The following is a 13,293-nucleotide window of genomic DNA, read 5'->3' as shown; positions in this document are numbered from 1 at the left end:
AGATTATGAACCGCTGATCCTTTTCCTAAATTTACATATACACATAAGTGTGCATTGTAATGATAATGGTCCTTAAAGGGTTGTGCATTTCCCACCACTGGGTATGGATGGACGCTGCTGCGTTCCAGGCAACAGAGCTGTTGCAGCAAATGTCCAAAACCTGGCAAGTGCTGTACACATGTCCTATTTTAATGAATAGTGGGGGAGATTTATCATAATCTGTCCAGCGGAAAAGTTGACCAGTTGCCCATAGCAACCAATCAGATCGCTTCTTTCATTTTGCAGAAGCCTTTTCAAAAATGAAAGAAGTGATCTTATTGGTTGCTATGGGCAAATTCAGTAACTTTTTGATAAGTCTCACCCAGTATGTATGCACAATAACTGAATGCCAGGGATCAGATGGTATTCTTGGTAGTTTTGATGAATCTCCCCCACACAGTATACAAGTCACTCATACACAATCTGCCCATTGCACACATACACAATAAATTTACACACTACATATAAATACACTGACATTTATTTCTTACACTTACAAGTTGTGTGCAGTGGAAAAAGAGGCCATATCATTCAGCAGCTGTGGAGGCAGGGCTGTGAGCTTTATAGTGTTGTACACTACCTCCCGTCCTCCTCGTCTCGACCGCTCAGCTTTATCACACTAGCAGCAGGAAGACGGAAGACATCCAGGTGTGGAGGGGGGCCGGGGGAAGGTGAGGGGAGGTACTTAAAGGAACAGAGGATCGACATCACATACTGCATTCTGGAGTAAACTTCTGCTGTTAGCAGTAATCAGCTGCAGAGAGGTGACCTTCCAAATGATGCAGGCTGCTGCCAATTCACTCTGCCCGACCCATGTGTGTCAGGGAAGCTGCAGGGGAACCTCTGGAGGATGGTGGCCCTGGGAAATTGCCCTGTTTGCCCCCCATAACGCCGGCCCTGTGTGCGGGTGAGCAAGGATAGAGCAATACAATTTCAGTGCTAGAGGTGCACCTAAGACAATATGGCATGACATAATGGTGGAAAAGATTACATATAAGTGAAAGGATTGACTAGCTTAGAAGAAACAATAATCTGAAGTGGTGCAGGCCTTTTCATGCTAGATTTAGGCTGGGTTCACACTACAGAATTTCCAAGTGAAATTATGTTATGTAATTCGGAAATTCTGGCGCAGCAGAGTCCCAATGGGTTCCGCTGCACAGTGGAAAATCCCCTTTAAAAAATCTGCCAGAACATTGATATCCTCTGTGCAGTTCTAATGCTGAGTGATTCATCCAGCGCTGGCCACACTCGGAATCTCAGTCAGAAAATCCAAAGTGTGAACCCAGCTTAATATAATTATTTCTATATTTTAAGCTGAAGCCTCTTATATGCAGAAAAAGGTGCCATATAAGGCTATTGTTTAAAACACATATTTATATGTCTATATTCATTGCTGACATGAAAAACCACTTACATGGAAATTTATCATTTCCTGCACCACAACAAAAGTGTGAAATTTTTTTTTGCAAGCCAATTCTTTATGCAAAAAAATAAATAAATAAAATCTTCACTAAAATTTTGTGCAATTTTGCCACTTTGGTGCAGGGAATGATGAATTCCCCCGTATTCCTTCAAGCACTGTTTTGGCCACTTGTGTAGAGGGAGGAAACAGACCATTAATAACGTCCTTCATTAGGTCATCATGACTACAGAGCTGTTATTGAAGGCTAACCATCCTTCTTGGCAATAGTGCATTAGGCTTTATTAATCTAACGTCTTGAAGACATGCATCTTAACAATGGAGGCGCTCCCTCTAATTAAACAGACTAAGCGCATGAGAATGAATGTCTCTTCTCAAAATACTACACTAAGGACAGCCAGACATTTTATAGGACGTAATACACGGTAAGTGGAAATTAAATAAGGAAAATAAGACCCTAGCCTGCATTTGCATTCACCAGTATTACAGGCACTGCTTTCAGACACTGTACATGTGACAAGCATACTAAACCCATTTCACACACCACCATATCCATATGCAGTGCTTTGATCATTCTCTATAGCTTCATTACAAAGGCTTTCTAGCTGCAGGCCATAGTTCTCTTGTTAGATAGATTATAAATACTGGATTCGAAAAATCTTCACATTCAGAGCATTCACATTTCTTCTAAATGAATAGTATATGCAAATAGATATGCAAATCCATCAACTTCAGTGACTGGTACAGTAGGTGGAAGGTGCAGAGTTCGACAACATTTAGGACTGATGAGAAAAAGATGATCAATTAAATAAAATAGTACCTGTTACACAGACAAAAGGGTCCTATTGGGAGTCTCTGTGAGAAACATTACATAATCTTAAAGCAGCATATGGTATTCTTCACTAGTTTCCCCACTGCAGGTTTCTTCACCAATTTTCTATGGTCCCTGAGCTAGTGGGTGGAGACTAGCTTCTATGATTTCTTCAACACACTGCAATAAACAGGGCTATGGACCTTGCTTCAGTGAAGCGAGTGCCAACCAATTGATTTTCTCAGTAAATCTATAAATCATTGACAATTCACTACATTAGGAATACATTTAGTTTTCTTCATTTCGTATATTTAATGAAAACATGGAAACCTAATTTCTTATTTTTGTTATATATATTTATTATTTTTAATCACAATTCACTTACATAGTGCTTATACAAGAAATACAGTAGAGTACATCTATTTGTTCCCAACTAGAGTTAATGCCATAACAACTGCCTTGTCTAAATACATTGTCCACACCTGTCCACAATGGCCAGCGACTTGTTATGATGTATCAGTGAGAGGCTAGAAATATGTTAAAACTTGTTATGAGGTATCAATGACTGGCTAGAGTTACAGCAAAACTTGTTGGGATGTATCAGTGAGAGGCTAAAGATACATCAAGACGTGTTATGACTTATCAATGTGAGGCTAGAGATATGCATGACAAGACTTGTTATAAGGTATTAATAAATTGCTAGAAATACGTCAAAACTTGTTAACTACTTGGTCCCTTAACTAACATGACCAATGTCTCAACCATTAACTATGCTTGACGCACGGACTTATGTAATTTATCAATCCCAATGCGTTTCTTGTGCAGGAAAACCAATCATCAGGGGCTTTGGACCTGCACCGTTTACAAATAACAATAAATAAACTAGTCAACCACTCCCCTATTCCCTATTGCTGAAGACAGAGGTATAAAACCAAATACCTGCTAGGATTTGAAGGATGTTCTTTCTAGTACTGTATATCAAACATCCTTTAGATCTTCTACACCTGTAAGGATTAGATTACATACTTAGATCCTCCCTTCTTAGCTTACTCACTGTTGCAGATTTAAACTGCATACTTCCAAAGACTAGGAATGGAGACTTGGTCCTGGAGAAGGCTCTTTTACCACTTTCTACATGTTCATTGGGAAAGCAGTTATGATACCGCTATGGCACCGATGCCCACCATGCTTCTTCTTAAAGGGGTACTCCGGTGAAAACCTTTTTTTCTTTTAAATCAACTGGTGGCAGAAAGTTAAACATATTTGTAAATTACTTCTATTAAAAATATTAATCCTTCCAGTACTTATTAGCTGCTGAATGCTAATTTCTTTTTGGAACATTGATGACATCACGAGCACAGTGCTCTCTGCTGACATCTCTGTCCATTTTAGCAACCATGCATAGCAAATGTATGCTAAGGGCAGCATGGTGGCTCAGTGGTTTGCAATGCTGCCTTGCAGTGCTGGGGACTTGGGTTCAAATCCCACTAAGGACAACAATAAATAAAGCATTATTATAATAACATCCACAGAGAGAACTGTGTTCATGATGTCATCAGAGAGCATTCCAAAAAGAAAATAATTTCCTCTGTAGTATTCAGCAGCTAATAAGTACAGGAAGGATTAAGATTTTTTAATAGAAGTAATTTACAAATATGTTTAACTTTATGCCACCAGTTGATTCAAAAGAAAAAAGGTTTTCACCGGAGTACCCCTTTAAGTTGAACCTTCTAAAACTAGCATAACTCCTAATCTCTCCGCCTGCTGAACACATGTCTATACCCTATTGGAGAATGTTTCTGATGCATACCGGGAGGTGTGTTTTTTTTCCACTGGCATACAAGTTTAAATGACCTATTGTTAAACTCTGGATTGGAAGCATTGAGAAAAAGTGAATAGAGAGTACATGCATATGTAGATTATGCTCTTGTTTACTTAAAGAGATGTACTACTAACTAATGGCTCTACTACTTTTTTTGCACATGTAAATGGGCTGGGCTGGAAGGGAAACTCCGGTACTGAAATTCTTATCCCCTATCCACGGGATTGGGGATAAGATAGGTGTCTGATCTCTTGCTCGGGGCCTCGACTCTCCTCATGCACAGAGCGGCAGATGAGCGCTGTATCTCCATGTCTCCCATAGAGATGCATGGAGGGGGGCGTGTCAACTACTGCTCAGTACAGTGCACAGGTGTCTGGAGTTCCCCTTTAAGTGAGTAAAGGGTACCTTCATGTATTGATTATGTTCTCTTATTTGCATTAGCAGGTGTACAACTAACCCCTGGTCTTACTGCTGTTTTCTACACATATAAATAATAGTGAAACTCTAGAAATATCCTACATACCTTTATGTTATTAATACCATTGCTTTATCAATGCAGAACCTCCATTTCCCCCTGGAAGAACTGTATGCTAACAATCTGCAAATTAAGGCTACACAATGATCATAGTTTCCCACTTACATACATGTATTCAATGTTCCTTTATCTGAATTACCTATACATAAAGTGTGTAGAAATGGACACTCTGATTTCTATAGCCCCTTTCCTACTACACATTAAATCCTTCACCCAAGCTCAGCTACACTTCCTATACAAAGTTTAAGTTCACAAGTCCATTCTTACACATTTCAGATTACATTTTTAATTAAATAGACCACTTACAAACTGTCTTAAATCAGTTATAACACTGCATCATAACATTCTCAAGCCCACAACTCATTTACCCCAGTCGTCCCCCCGTAGACTAAAGCAATATAACAGATGGGTACATACATACTATGGGAAAACATATGAATTCATAGCTATATAGATAAGATAAAGAATCCCATCACTATTCCTCATTACGATACAGAGACATGGTTACATCTGTACTTCAATGGCTTAATGCATACATAATTATAACATTTTAACAGACTATTATTACAAAAAGCAGCTGTACATAATAAAGTCATTGTGGCCATTTGGCTTTACTGTATCCAGCCTAAAGTTCTGTTCTCCTTGACATGACCTCCAGACTACCACAATAATCTAGAAGTAGATGGCCCTCACCTCTCCCTCATGTTTCTCTTTTACATGGTTTGCTATGGGGTGTTGCGACCATGCACTATGTTCCCAATATGCTCCCACATCTGATCCCGTAGCAGCCTCCCTGTTTTGGCCTGACATGTGCATGTGGCAAGGTACACAACATCTGAAGTAGAGCAAAACTTCTCATCCCATACACTCAACCTGTTTGCTGGCTTTAAAATGTCTTACTCTCTTGGACAAAATTTCACATGGTGCAATGGCCCCAACTACATATCCCTGGTCTCTGTGCAGCCAGATACCTTCTACTTCAATTGGGTGAAAGGTGTTTTGAAATTTAAAGTATACTTGAACATAGGATTTAATCTTTTGTGCACAGATGTGTTCACAATATCACAAAATGCTATCTGGACACTTAAAATAATTTTTTGCATGGCAATCGCTGGGTGTCGACACATAAACAACCATAGCATATACCTCTTTTGACAGAGTGTCGCAAATTATGTTGTAGTAAAAAGCTTGTGATCTTACATAATAAATCTCAGAATATGTTGAGTTTAGAGATAAATTAAAAGGGGGATTATGAAGCATTCCAAAGAACGAGGAGGGAATGAAAAGAAAACAATGTACTCACCTGGCGCTAATTCCCCCACCTCTGCCATTCCGACAATGTCTCCCTCCTCTGCCGAGAGCTTCCTGCTCTGCTACAGACACATAAGAAATGCCAGCTTAGCTAATCACTGATCTGCTGACTTGCCAAAGATTGGAGAGAAGGAAAAGATATATATATATATATATATATATATATATATATATATATATATGCATATACATATTTTTCTCAAAGTGGTTATTCAGAAATTGAAAAACATTTATAAAAAAAATAAAAAAATAAAAACAGCACCACATCTGTTTTTAGGTTGTGTGTGGTATTGCAGCTCATTTACACAGAAGTGAATTAAGTCAAGTTGTAAGCCCACAATCAACTAGAGGACCGGTGTGGTGTATGCTATACTATGCCTGATTTAAAAAGAAAAGTTGTCACAAAAGCTTGTAGTTTAATATAGGATATGTATATATATATATATATATATATATATATATATATATATATAGATACATTTCTGTTAGCTATTACAAGGTATCATATTTTCAAGATTGCTTTTGGTGCCTTTCTCAGAGAACGATAAACTATTACACAGACAAGCACACAATGGATGGGATGGTCTTCAGAATAGTTTTCATTGATCCATAGCATAAACATATCATCTGTGCTTATAGTATTTTTAGCAAACACTTCATGGACAAAACAGATTATCCACCATCAGACAGCTTCTAAAAATGCAGTGAGCACAATGAATGTATTTATCATACGGATCAGTGATACCTGTCACTACAGGTGGGGGAGGACTCACTCATGAGTACATACAATTAGCAGGTGACTGACAGCGGCTCTATTTCTGAGCACAGTAGGTGAACCACAGTCTGTTATAAATTATAGCTAATTTTTAGGTTTATTATTTTCATTCAGTGAACATTTTTGGGTATTTGAAGGTCTATACATTTAGGTCTATAAATCTTGAAGACAGATCGATCGGTGACTTAATTTTAATGAAATTATCTTGAAGGATTGCATCCTATAAGATGAGCTGACATTCACTTAATGTCATATGTGTGTGATTTTAGAATCTCTCTATGCAATAATTGGCCATTATTTGCATATGATGACATGTAATTTGCTTTTTCAGGTTGTTTATGTTGGCTGAACTGGGTGATTTACAGAAAGATCTTCACATTTCCCATAGACTAGGTGAGTGGTTTTCAATTATTAAATATGCTTAGATTGTATGTAGTATGTGTATTTGATCCTACATGAGTTTCAAGTGGACCAGAAATTTTTCATGTTGAGAATATAAACATCTGTAAATTACATGCATATGTAAGATCAGTTCATTTTATAGTAAAAGAACATATACTGTAGTAAAACCCTTATAGCAAGCTATGAGTTTCCCAATATTTTTCAGTGTGGGTTCTAAAGTTAAAACAGTGATTTGATTGCTTGTAGTTGTTCGCACATGATGTATTTAGTGAAGTATTCTGTCTTAATAGTACTGTGTAAGAACACCTCCACACATACAGAATCCCATGGAGCCTGTAGGACAGCAAATGGATTGCTTATGTCGTTGTATGAGCTGTTAGGGTGGGTTCACACCACAATTTCACTGTACGGCTCGGCCCATATCTAGTTAATTTCAATGAGCCGACCGTAGTGAAATGGTGACCCCGGTCGGCACATTTTTGCCCCGTATCCGGTTTTCTGACAGACCTAAAACAGTCAGAAAGCCGGATACGGGGCATGTTTGATACAGACCGGGTCTGGCTGGGATATGGGGGTGCCCAGTAGTGTTGCTCGCGAATATTTGCAAAGCGAATTTTATTCGCGAATATCGCATATTCGCGAATTCGCGAATATTCGCGAATATAGCACTATATATTCGTAATTACGAATATTCGTTTTTTTTTTTTTTTTTTCACAGTACACATCACAGTGATCATCCCTCTCTCTCATCTAGCTTGTTTGGTGTAAAGAAGGCTCTAATAGTACTGTGTGAAACTGGCGTGCAAATTTTCGCACATTCGAATATTAGCATATGCTAATTTTCGTATATGCGAATTTTCGATTATGTTATTTTTTATGCAAATTTTCGCATACGCGATTTTTCGCGCATGCGAAAATAAAATGAGGCTATTACGAATATGCGCGAATATATGACGAATATTCGTCCATATATTCGCGAATATTCGCGAATTCGAATATGGCCTATGCTGCTCAACACTAGTGCCCAGTTTTCATTCCCTTCAACCGGATCCGGCAGCCGTACAGTGAAATTGTGGTGTGAACCCACCCTAACACACGTAGGATACACTGACAGTTGTTTTAACTACTGCAACAGATCACCTTTTAAGCAATAATGTATAATAGTTCAGAGTAAATAAAAATTAAGCTTTTTGAAATATACTTAATGGGGGATTTATGAGGGTCTGTGCCTGGTATAGGTTAGGAACAAATAGCAAAATTTTGCTCAAATCCCCTGGTTTGTGCAAAATGTCAAGAGATGTTTGGCAATTCTGCGCTGTGTTAACACAGAAGGGTAGGGCTTAGCATGAAGGGACCATGGCAGACCATTTATGACTGCTAGGAGTAAATTGTAGTGGAAATCTATCTGACACAGATTTCTAAGGCTGTCACTGTAAATTTCCCCCTATATGTTACATTTTTCATACCTTATAGCTATCAGACTACATCAACCGACTTTGTTCTAGGAAGATACTCTATCTACTCTATTATTTTATTACAGTGGACTGTTCCAAAGACAATGACAAAGGCATTTGTGATTCCAATCACTGAACACAAATAAAAGAAGGAGTACACTTTAGGTGATCATGCACTTTCAATAGCTGTTGACCAAATGTAAATTCAGCCATAAGCTATCTCTACTGATCTCCCCATACACTTGAATGTTTAGCATGGCTCAGAAAAGATAGTTGGAGCAAGCCACTGCCAGACAGCTCTGGTGGCAGCTTATCTGAAATCAAAAAGATCTGGCAGTTGAAATTCAAGATGCCCAACCCTTCATCTTCATCTGTCAGGGAAGAATCGGTAGTCACTGATACACCTTAGACAGTCAATATCCTGTTTAGACAGATGATCAGTGGGGATGACAGGATTAAGGCCCCTCTGGACTTTTAGTCTAAGGATAGGTCAAAAGTTTTCAATCCCCGACAACTTTTTTTTTGTTCAGGTATACCACCTGCAGAAAAATGCTACTAAAAAGTGTTTCTCAAATGACATATATTAGGCTAAACCCAGCTCTATATCTTTAACTAGGTAAAAACGGTCCAGGCACATTACCAGGGGGCAGCAGCTGGGGAAAGCATCATCTGATTCCAATTAGTGTAGAGCATTACTTCTCCTGAAAGGTGACCTTACTGCAATACAGAGCTGCCTCCCCACACATAGAAACAAGCAATCTCCAGGTAGCAGAGCAGGATCAATGGAAGCGCTGAGACCAGATAAGAAGTTAAAAGGATTTATTTCCCATAATGCAACGCGTTTCACGGTCACCCGCTTCCTCAGGAACGCGTTGCATTATGGGAACTAAATCCTTTTAACTTCTTATCTGGTCTCAGCACTGCTCCTGCTCTGCTACCTGGAGATTGCTTGTTTTTATCGTGATTCTATTTCAGCGGGACGAAGCTGCAGAGACCCTTTGATGATACGCCCTGTTCCATTGTTGTACTTGGTTGGAGTACAACTTCATGTGGTAAGCGCAATTCACACTTAGCGTTACCAACTCACCTTTGGTGTTACACCACGGAGCGCATCCGTTTGTGCTTTTTTTATCCCCACACATAGGAAGGATTCGCAAGGTTGTTTAACATGCAAAGAGGAAATGGTGGAGCATACAGGGGGATGGTGGGACAAAACGAGAAAGGTGTGGAGTGTACAATGGAAGGAGTGCGTAGACACCAAGAATAGGTGTGGTCTTGATAAAAAAAAGAGTCTGGCAAATTTAGATTATAGGTTGTGCATGAGTTTAGTTAGGCCCAGAGAAGCACAAAAGTATCAAGGCAATAAAAGCTGTTATGAAGTCAATGACCTTGTCAAGTCACTCACACTTACACTATTTGCACTGTTGCTTTATTATTTTAGACAGGTTCAAATTATTCTGAACGTAAGCTACAAATGTGATCATATCCTTTAAGCATTTGTTATTTTCTAAAGGGTCAAATATTCATAGCATTTTTCCGATTTATTTGTTTCCATCTTTGAATTCTTTTCTATTCTTGATTATTAGAACTATTGTTTTTGATTGTCAGATTATGGTGCATCTGTATTCAGCATTAGTAACTCTAAGTTATTTTTCTTGTCTCTGCTGTAACATACAAAGCAAGGCCCTAATAACTAGAGAAGACCTATTACGAAAAAAAAAAAAATTCTCTCTGTATAATACCAAGATGCTGTAAAAACGTAACAGGCTGTTTTACAAATGACATATAGGATTATTTTAGAATTTCTACATTCTATTTTTTTTTTTTTTTTACTTTTCCTGAGATACATCTTGTATCTAGAGCTGAATTTACAATCATGCAGGCTTCAGAGCTAAAATCTGACAGTAATGGTTCCTAGATTTAATGTCAGCACAGTGCTTGATGTAATGATATGTATTCTAGGAAATGTGAATCTTGCACACTGAGGACTTTATGTTGATCTGTAGGGGGGAAAAAATGGTCTGGACCGTAATACAATCTATATCTAAGGATCAGTGCAACATAAGTATTGACATACATTTAATGTAGATCACATCAATATTTAAATCATAAATTGTTGCTTCCTGAAAACATAACCTTTAAAATCAACTCTAACATTCGTCCTGTGTTGTAGAATTATTATACTTTTTTAAGCATAATTTCAGTATAGTATATTGATAGCATTTACATATTCCAGAGATGGCAGACAATGTTTTACTGTCTGTTAATTCATTATTATACTTTATTTGTTTATCAACCTTGTGATTAATCTGAGTTTTTGGAGCATGGAGTTCATTATTTATCTCTAAATGCATTTGAACAGCTTACTAATGAATTTCTATGCTCTCGCTATTTCGCGAACATTACAAAGATCTTTACAGGAAGCACAATGTGAAGCAAAGTAAACTTTTATCAGCACACACTCTCTTTAAAGTGCATTCCAAGTGGCTGCATGGTGCAGTCATACTGTTCTCGGTGAATTTAATCACATTGGAGTTGCTGGCATGTAGATGCACATACTGCAATTAGTGTCACTTTGTATCTCGGAAATTTGGATCTGGCGCTGATGCTTTTGGAACAAAAATAGGTTTCGGAGATTTTCCAATGCTGGTGTACAAGCGCACATAAGTGTTTCATCTGTTTAACAATCATCATCCTGGTTCAATCCTCCTGGCTATGCTGTTGGCAAGCTTGTTTAAATGTACTATCCAAGCCATTGTATGCACTCTGGGATAGGACATCAATTGACTCAATTTGATAAGCAAAGTAACCAGTAAACCACTGATATACAGCATTTAGCATTGTAGTATACCGACTTTATAAGCCAGACTTCCAAATGAAGAGTAAACTAAATTAGCATGCTCATGTTTTTAAACAGAAAGGTTTAAATGACAATATTTTAGGCATTTCCTACCATTAGTTAGCTCATTTACATGAAAAAGATATTATTTCTAATTAGATTTTCTGTAGATGTTTGTACACTATTAGTGTTTGTTTTCACATATTTATTATCATCTGTGAGATCTAAGTACAGGAAATTTCACCTAGATACTTCCCGGTGTGGTGCCATTTTAAGCAACTGTTTATTTGTTGTCTCAGCGACTATATTTTAAGAATGATTGTAGTGCATGCATTGATTTGGCCTATCCTTTACTGAAAGTTATGTTAAGCTTTGTTTAGTGAAATGTATTCACTTTAAAATAAATGGTAACCAGCCAAAGTTACCAGCAATAATAATCTAGAGAGAATGTGTGTTGTTTCTACCATTTATTTTATCTATCTTAGATATATTTATTAATGGTAGCCTGTTTATCTATCTATAAATCTATCTACAGGCATAGGGCAGGCAGCACAACCTCAAAAGTGCAGCTGGAGTAGATAGGGGTGCAAGCGATGAAATGTGGTCCCAGTCGCAGACCGTGTCCATCGATAAATACTCCAAAGAAGTCGCAGCACACCCAGGTAGCATATAGTGCAAAATAAGTGAGCTTTATTGGCCCATGTTATGCGATGTTTCAATGGTGTCTCACCATCTTTATCAAGCTTGCTTGATAAAGATGGTGAGATACCATCGAAACGTTGCATAACATGGGCCAATAAAGCTCACTTATTTTGCACTTTATGCTACCTGGGTGTGCTGCGACTTCTTTGGAGTATTTATAAATCTATCTATTTACTTTATCTTGTAACAACATTATTAATCATAGCAACATTTTTACATTAGTAAACGGAAAAGGGCATTGCAATATTATTCATTGCAAAATTAATGCATAATTATGGACATCCTTCAAGTCAACAATGAATTGAGGCATCTTTGGCTAAAATTACATTCTTTAGACTGTGTGGACATGTCTTATATCCCTTTACACATACTGTATGGACTTATCAGTGCTCCACTTTCTTCAAGTATTTTGAAATCTTAAAGCACACCTGTTATTCGAAACACGTTTTATATGTTGTAAATGAAAAAATATACTGTATGCATATTTGTAATATAAATTGGCAAAAAAATGTGAATGCTTTTGGTAAAAAAAAAAAACTGCTGTCTTGCCCCTTACAGCTATTGTCTGTGTCTTGTCTGGGACGAAACATAGGAAGTGTGGGCGGGACAAGAAGATCTCTATGCAAGCTCCTGGCTTGTCAATCAGTCTGCTGTGTGAGCCGGGGGCATGTCACAGAGCCTCACTGCACAGAGTCCTGCTTTTCTTCAGTGCACAGAGCCCTGCTGGTCCTCAGTGTACAGAGCCATGCTTGTCCTCAGTGTACAGAGCCCTGCTTGTCTTCAGTGTACAGAGCTCTGCTTTTCTCACCCAAAAATATAACATTTTTTTCACCAATATATATGACAAATATACAGATAGAAACATAGAATGGGTGCAGATAAACTGCAGATAAACATTTGGTCTATTTAGTCTACATTATATAAAATGTTTTTGCAAATGACAGTGCCCATTTAAAGATGTTGTCAAACAAAGACAATTCACATCCTGCGCCAGCTCCTGCGATATAACGCGGGGTCACGCGGTGACACCGCATCATATCGGGTCAGTCCGGGTGGCTATCAACGGCTGGGACCCGCAGCTAGTATCGGATATCACAGATCATGGTGATGTCTGGTATTAACCCTTCAGACGCAGCTATCAAATTTGATTGTCGCGTCTAAAGTTAAAAAAAAAAGCATTCCC

The 13,293-nt window shown here is 38.1% G+C and overlaps 1 protein-coding gene across 12 annotated transcripts in view; it reads left to right on the top strand.

Moving 5' to 3' along the window:
- LINGO2 (leucine rich repeat and Ig domain containing 2) overlaps window positions 1–13,293 on the top strand; it is a 1,627,476-nt gene that overhangs the window by 1,246,366 nt on the left and 367,817 nt on the right. For all 12 annotated transcript variants that reach the window (XM_056521000.1, XM_056521015.1, XM_056521043.1 and 9 more), the window contains one exon: window positions 7,045–7,106. The gene's annotated coding sequence lies outside the window, so the exon portion shown is untranslated. The remainder of the gene's footprint in view (window positions 1–7,044; window positions 7,107–13,293) is intronic.

The sequence above is a fragment of the Hyla sarda genome, chromosome 1 (assembly GCF_029499605.1).
Source record: "Hyla sarda isolate aHylSar1 chromosome 1, aHylSar1.hap1, whole genome shotgun sequence".
NCBI lineage: Eukaryota > Metazoa > Chordata > Amphibia > Anura > Hylidae > Hyla > Hyla sarda.
The sequence above is the reverse complement of the archived record's forward strand: the minus strand, read 5'-3'. Positions and strand labels throughout refer to the sequence as shown.